We start from the raw sequence: 8,092 nt of genomic DNA, 5'->3' as shown, positions 1-8,092 counted from the left end.
TATAATTGCTTGAGTTGAATGAAGTACATGTGAATCTTGGTAACACCACATCATATAGAGAATCAATAGATGGCTGTAGATACTTAAAGGGGACACCGATAGCAGCACGGATGGGACAGGGAATGACAAGAACAGTAAAGCAGTTAACCATGCTTTAAATAATTAATAGATGGACATTCAGACTTACCAGGGACAACAACAGCAACGAACAGGGTGTAGTAAATCTTTTGTATATCCTGAAATGTTCTTAGTATCCGAAACTGTATGAGAAAACTTTCAAAATTGATCTTCCAAAACACGATTTCTCTTCTGTGAGAGTCGAAGACAGTCTTTTTTCTCGAGGCAACGCGCTCTTGGTAAGAGGTGACATAGCAAAGGGAGCTCCCTATTTAGAACAGAGAGACATCCCCGAGTGATATAATTAGGTGTTACTGTAACTGACATTAATTACAGAAATTGTACAAACAGTCTGTTTGAAACATTTTCACTCAAACACATTTCCACAACAGAATCTATTTCAACTAATTGTACACATTTTTAAATTGAAGCTGAGCGAATCCAAAATATTTAACCTGCCCCTAAAATACCGAGCAAAGAATAGAGAGAACGGAAAAATGATGAAAAAGTGACAGAATAAGGGAGGAATGAAAGAAGAGAAAAGTTGGATGGCCCCAAATGTTCTCTGTTTTATTCCATCCCAGGCCATCGGGGCACAAATTTCACGATAAATACATTTTCCTAAATGGCAGAATCTTACCAGACACCGATCCTGGTGATGGGACGATGGAACCCGCCTAAACTACACTTTTTCCGCCTCAATCCAGGGATTTAATTCACGGCGCATTTTCTATTGGCTGAAACTACAACAAGAACAACAACTACTTATTTCTAAGCAGTGACCTTACCCAGTCAAACACGTTATGGTGCTTTACAAAGGGGAGGAGAGAATAAATGGAGAAAAGGGTTGATAACATGTTTCAAAGGAAAACGCTTAAAATATAAACAAATGAGATAACAGCCCTGTAAAAATCTAAACACTCCATGAAACGCTCTGGAAAGTTCGCAGTCCCGCAGAAACACAGTGTAAACTTTAACAGTCTCATAGAAACACCCTATAACATTTGATAGACTCATCGAACTATCATATAGACATGAACACACCCAAAGAAATAATCTGTGTACATACTTGCAGACCTCACACAACTATCGTATGGACAAGGACACATTCAGAGAAACACCCTGTGAATATTTATAGACTCACACAACTGTAATTGAAGTGTGAAGTGATGCATTTAAGAAAAAAGAGTGAGGAGAGGCAATATAAATTCAATTGTTCAATTTTAAATTGGGTGATTGAATCGAGAGACCTGGGGTTTACATACACAAATACTTGAGTACTTTGCATCTGTCTTTAACAAGGACGAAGATGCTGCCAGAGTCTCAGGAAAGGAAGAAAAAGTTGAGATAATGGAAAGGCTAAAAATTGATAAAGAGGAGGCACTTGAAATGCTGTCTGCACTTCAAGTAAATAAGTCACCCAGTCCGGATGGGATGCATCCTAGGTTGCAAAGGGAGGTAAGGGTGGAAATTGCGGAAATACTGGCCATAATTCTCCAAACATCCGTAATACGCAAGTGGTGCCACTGGACTGGAGAATTGCAAATGTTACATCCTTGTTCAAAAAAGAGTGTAAGGATAAACCCAGCAACTACAGGCCAGTCAGTTTAACCTTGGTGGTGGGGAAACATTAAGAAATTATAATCCGGCACAGAATTAACAGTCACTTGGACGAGTATGGACTGATTAGGGAAAGCCAGCACGAATTTCTTAAAGGCAAGTCCTGCTTAACTCAGCTGAAAGTGTTTTTTGATGAGGTAAGATATAGTGTAGATGAGGGAAAGGTCGTTGATGGGTGTATATGGATTTTCAGAACGCGTTTGATAAAGTGCCACATGGTAGGCTTATCAGCAAGATTGCGGCCCATGAAATAAAGGGGGCAGTAGCAACATGGGAACAAAATTGGCTAAGGGACAGGAAGCAGACACAATGTCCTTTCCTTGTACAATTTGTACAGGGCACAATTTCAACATTTTCAGATGACACAAATATTGGAAGGGTAGTAAACAGTGAGGAGAATAGTGCTAGACTTCAAGAGGATATAGACAGGCTGGTGGCATGGGCAGAAACATGGCAGATGGAATTTAACGCAGAAAAATGCTCAGTGACACATTTCGGTCGGAAGGACGAGGAAAGGAAATATAAACTAAAGGGTACAATTCTAAAAGGGGTCCAGGAAGAGAGAGATCTGGGAGTATTTGTGCACAAATCGATGAAGGTGGCAGGACAGGTAGAGAAACATAGAAACATCGAAAATAGGAGCAGGGGTAGGCCATTCCGCCCTTCGACCCTGCTCCACCATTCAATATGATCATGGCTGATCCTTTATCTCAATACAATATTCCCGCTCTCTCCCCATACAACATGATGCCTTTTGTGTCTCGAAATCTATCTATCTCCTTCTTAAATATATTCAGTGACTTGGCCTTCACAGCCTCCTGTGGTCGAGAATTCCATAGGTTCACCACCCTCTGAGTGAAGAAATTTCACCTCATCTCAGTCCTAAATGTCCTACTCCGTATCCTGAGACTGTGACCCCTCGTTCTGGACCCCCCAGCCAGGGGCAACACCCTCCCTGCATCCAGTCTGTCTAGTCCTGTCAGAATGTTATATGTTTCAGTGAGATCCCCTCTCATTCTTCTCAACTCTAGTGAATACAGGCCGAGTCGACCCAATCTCTCCTCATACAACAGTCCTGTCATCCCAGGAATCAGTCTGTTGAACCTTCAATGCAATCCCTCTTTCCCTGTATGGCAATTATATCCTTTCTTAGGTAAGGAGATCAAAACTGCACACAATACTCCAGGTGTGGTCTCACAAAGGCCCTGTATAACTGTAGTAAGACATCCTTGCTCCTGTACTCAAATCCTCTTGCATTGAAGGCCAAATTACCATTTGCCTTCCTAACTGCTTGCTGCATCTGCATGTTTGCTTTCAGTGACTGGTGTATAAGCACACCCAGGTCCCTTTGTACATCAACATTTGCCAATCCATCGCCATTTAAATAATACTCTGCCATTCTGTTTTTCCTTCCAAAGTGGATAACTTCGCATTTATCCACATTATACTGCATCTGCCATGTATTTGCCCACTCACTCAATCGCCTTGAAGCCTGTTTGCATCCTTCTCACAACTCACGACCCCACCTAGTTTTGTGTCGTCAACAAACTTGGAAATATTACATTTGGTTCCCTCATCCAAATCATTGATATATGTTGTGAACAGCTAGCCCAAGCAGCGATTCCTGCGGTACCCCGCTCGTCACTGCCTGCCACCCCGAAAAAGAACAATTTATTTCAACTCTCTGTTTCCTGTCTGTTAACCAATGTTCACTCCATGCCAATATATTACCACCAATCCCATGTCCTGTAATTTTGCACTCTAACCTGTAATGTGGGACTTTATCGAAGCTCTTCTGAAAATCCAAATAAATCACATCCACTGGTTCTCCCTTATCTATTCTATCAGTTACATCCTCAAAAAACTACAGTAGTTTTGTCAAACATGATTCCGCTTTTATAAATCCACGTTGATTTGCCTAATCCCGTTGATATTGTATACATGTCCTGTTATCACATCCTTTATAATAGACTCGAACATTTTCCCGACTACTGATGTTAGGCTAACCGGTCTGTAGTTCCCTGTTTTCTCTCTCCCTCCTTTTTTCAAAAGTGCGTTTACGTTAGCCTCCCTCCAATCTGCAGGAACTGTTCCATAATCGATAGAATTTTGGAAGATGACAGCCAATGCATCCATTATTTCCATGGCTACCTCTTTTAGTTCTCTGGGATGCAGATTATCAGGCCCTGGGGATTTATTGGCCTCCAGTCCCATTAATTTATCCTGCACTATTTTTTACCAATAATATTTTCCTTTAATTCCTCCCTCTCACTAGTGCCTTGGTTCCCTCGCATTCCTGGGAAGTTATGTGTGTTCTCTTCCGTGAAGGCAGAACCAAAGTATTTGTTTAATTGCTCTGCCATTTCATTGGTCCCCATTATAAATTTTCCCGTTTCTGACTGCAAGGGCGTACATTTGTCATCACTTATCTTTCTCTTTTTACATACTTGTAGAAGCTTTTACAGTCCACTTTTATGTTCCTTGCAAGTTTATTCTCATATTCTATTTTTCTCCTCGTAATCAAACTCTCGTTTTTTTTTGCTGAATTCTAAACTGTTCCGAATCCTCAGGCTTGCTACTTTTTCTGGCAACTTTGTATGACTCCTCTTTCCATCTAATACTATCCTTAATTTCTTTTGTTAGCCAACTACGAGCGCAAATAACTCAGGCTTCCCTTTCACTTCCCCATCTCTTTGTCCATCCATCACTTTAACTCTCTCCATACCCTTTCCTTCGCCATTTTTCACCCCGTCCCCTCTCCACTTTCAATCATTCTCAGTCACTCAACCAATTCATCCATTGAAAGGTCTGAAGCGACATTTGATCTGGTCCGCACGGCTCCTGTCCCCAGTCAGGACTCTCGTCCTCGCGGATTCGGCTGACCTCCCCGCCTTGCTCTCCCTGTCCCCAGTCCGGACTCTCGCACTCGGGGATTCGGCTGATCTCCCCACCTTGCTCTCCCTGTCCCCAGTGAAGACTCTGGTACTCGGGGATTGGGATGATCTCCCAGCTTTTCTCTCCCTGTCCACAGTGCAGACTCTGGTACTCGAGGATTCGGCTGATCTCCCCGCCTTGCTCTCCCTGTCCACAGTCAGGATTCTGGTACTCGGGGATTGGGATGATCTCCCCGCCTTGCTCTCCCTGTCGACAGTGCAGACTCTGGTACTCGAGGATTCGGCTGATCTCCCCACCTTGCTCTCCCTGTCCCCAGTCAGGATTCTGGTACTCGAGGATTCGGCTGATCTCCCCGCCTTGCTCTCCCTGTCCACAGTGCAGACTCTGGTACTCGGGGATTCGGCAGATCTCCCCGCCTTTCTCTCCCTGTCCACAGTGCAGAATCTGGTACTCGAGGATTCGGCTGATCTCCCCGCCTTGCACTGCCTGTCCACAGTGCAGACTCTGGTACTCGGGGATTCGGCTGATCTCCCCGCCTTTCTCTCCCTGTCCACAGTGCAGACTCTGGTACTCGAGGATTCGGCTGATCTCCCCGCCTTGCACTGCCTGTCCACAGTGCAGACTCTGGTACTCGGTGATTCGGCTGATCTCCCCACCTTGCTCTCCCTGTCCACAGTGCAGACTCTGGTACTCGAGGATTCGGCTGATCTCCCCACCTTGCTCTCCCTGTCCACAGTGCAGACTCTGGTACTCGAGGATTCGGCTGATGTTCCTGCCTCAGATTGAAGATATAAAGTTCCCGGGTTTGGGCAGTTTTTGGTTATTTAGTTTCCTCTTTTTAATCACATTTATTTACAGTGAAATTGTATACCCGTCAGTGAAGGATTGGGGATGGAATAGAGAGACATCAAGGGTGGGAAAATTGCACCGGATTCATTTTATTTCTTTGTTGCATTCAGCCTTTTACACTGGTTTTTGTCTCTCTCGGTGCCGGGTGAACATTTGATTTGATGCAATTGTCCTAAACTGATGCCTTTTCCACTTCTCGGGGCGGTCAGACCCTCTCTATCTGTCTGTTGCTGCTGATCATCATTAATGGGAACAGGCCGCGTGTTAAACGTTTATCAGCAAATCGGAGAAAGACAAATTAAAGGAAAGATCTGTTTCTCCGCCCCAGAAGGGAAGATGCAACGGATGTTATTCAAAAATTTACCCCTGACTTTGTTTGTGGATTTATTCCTGAAGCTTGGATTTTAAAAGTTACAAAAAATCGAAAGAATGAAAGTGAACTTGTGATGGTTGAAACAGGAATCGAACCAACGACTAGGGCTAATCAAGGGTGTTAATCAACCACTATAAACATCCCATGATTCATTGTAATTTCTTTTCATATTTGTCCGGGGAGCTTGTGCCCTTCTGGTCAGATTGACCGAGAACCAGAGCGTGAAACCTTCAATGGGCCTCAGTGGGAAAATCAGCTTCAGTGAGTTGTTTGTTATTCAGTCGGAATGGCAGAGCTGTCTAAGGCAGCTGGATGTCTCTTTTGGCTCGGCGTAGGTTCGAATCCCACTTCTGACACTTTGTCCTTCACAAAGTTGAAATAATTTTTTGTGCCTTTGGCTGGCTTTTATTTTTCTGACCTGTTGATTTGCTCCTTCCAGGAAACCAACCCGACACCCGTCCACGGCCGGTTTGTTTTTATTTGTTGTAAGAATGTATAGTGTTGGGAGTCAGCAGACCACGGCCCGTGGAATCAATCCATTGTAACATTGACCAGTGTGGACCAATACCTCAGTTACTGGTCTCATATGGCTGAATGGGGATCCAGATGTGGCTGGTTGCAATTGTGATTACTAAATAAAGAATGAGTAATTGACACAGTCTTTGGACCTGTGATCTCAACACGCAAATTCGCACGACGTATGCATGTGAACTTTAACCCTTTTGTGTGTTGCTGGTAAAATGATCAGATGAGAAGCAGAGTGTGCGAGTGTTGTTTCATCGTTCGGAATATTTTACTTCCTTGAATCCTGAATGGTGGGAGATGTTTGTTATGAAATAAAGACATGTGAAGCACATCTCCCTGTATTTTGAGTGTTTGAGATGTTTTCCACTAAAATCTGTTCATGTGGCTAAAACGGTGTTGCCATAGCCACACCTGCGGCTAGTCAGCAATTTCTCCTGGACAACACTGGAATACCGTATGGTGGAATGGTCTGAGCCCGGACATTGATGCTCCAGGATTACCAGGGTGGGATTCGATTTTCGTCGCGAACAAACTTTTCAGAGACACGGAGAGATTGGCGACGGCTCTTGTATAAACATCACAGTCAAACAAACACACTTACACTTTCTATGGACACACTTGAGGTTGTAAAATAATGGGGGGCGTTCGTTAAGGTTCTTTAATTGATGCGGCAGTAGTTGGGGTTGCATGATAGAGTGGAGCAGTGTTAATCGTAGGGAAGTTAACAAAGACTGCACCAGATTCCTGGTGTCATAAGGCCTGAACATTTTAATCCATTCCTATAATACCGTCTGTAAAATGAGAACGGATGACAATTCCACACAGGCAAAACGCGAAAAAACTTATGAAAGTTTTGATTGTCAATCGGTAGCCACGTTAGAATTTTCTTCAATCTGAAACAGAAAGTTACGGGTTGGTTAATTGCGATCAGAACAATTCTTCATCTTTTTTACAGCATTTAATGAGTTTTGCTTAATTAATACAGTAAACTGTTTTGTAAAAGTTAATTCTGGTCGTGTTGTGCTGACCTCCAATACAATGCATTTTTACCACCATTAAAGAGAAACCTCCTGCAGATGGAGGTCGGGATGTAGCTCAGAATAAAATGTAGTCAATTTGCTTCTCACAACTTTTCAGCGGTGCAGGAGGCAGAATTGCCTTATTTGCAGAGCATGATTGAGCTCCAGAGGACAGAATGTGGAGGGTTTGTCGCCGCAGCACAAGAGGAGCAAATCAAATGCCTCAAGGTGGTGAGTTGATTAAAGGTGAATGTGAATTTATCCCAAATCAGGCGACCCCAAGGGTACAGAATGGAAAATGTTCCTGCCGGGAATCAACACGGCATTTCACACATGTTATTACTGAATCACTAACGCTCGCAGGGTCACTAGCTACAGGTGTCCAGTTGGAAACCTGTCTGAGAGAACATACAGTCTGACAGATCGCTTGTGACAACCCGACGCATTCTGCTCTGCAGCCGTGCAAGCGCTGTTGCTAAGAGTTCCGAAGGCCGATTGATTAACGTGTTAAAATGCAATTCACTGGGATTTTCCTGCTCCAGTTCAAATCCTGCTCGCAGCGCTTCTGTTTAAAGCTCGAATAACTATAAATTGGAACAAACCTACTCGCAATTACTTCTCTCAGAGAGATACTCCATCGAGGCAGACGCTCCTAATAATGAGCCCAATCATTTCTTACACGATTTCAAAACGA

This window comes from Heptranchias perlo, unplaced genomic scaffold, assembly GCF_035084215.1.
Source record: "Heptranchias perlo isolate sHepPer1 unplaced genomic scaffold, sHepPer1.hap1 HAP1_SCAFFOLD_90, whole genome shotgun sequence".
Taxonomy (NCBI): Eukaryota; Metazoa; Chordata; class Chondrichthyes; order Hexanchiformes; family Hexanchidae; genus Heptranchias; species Heptranchias perlo.
The sequence above is the reverse complement of the archived record's forward strand: the minus strand, read 5'-3'. Positions refer to the sequence as shown.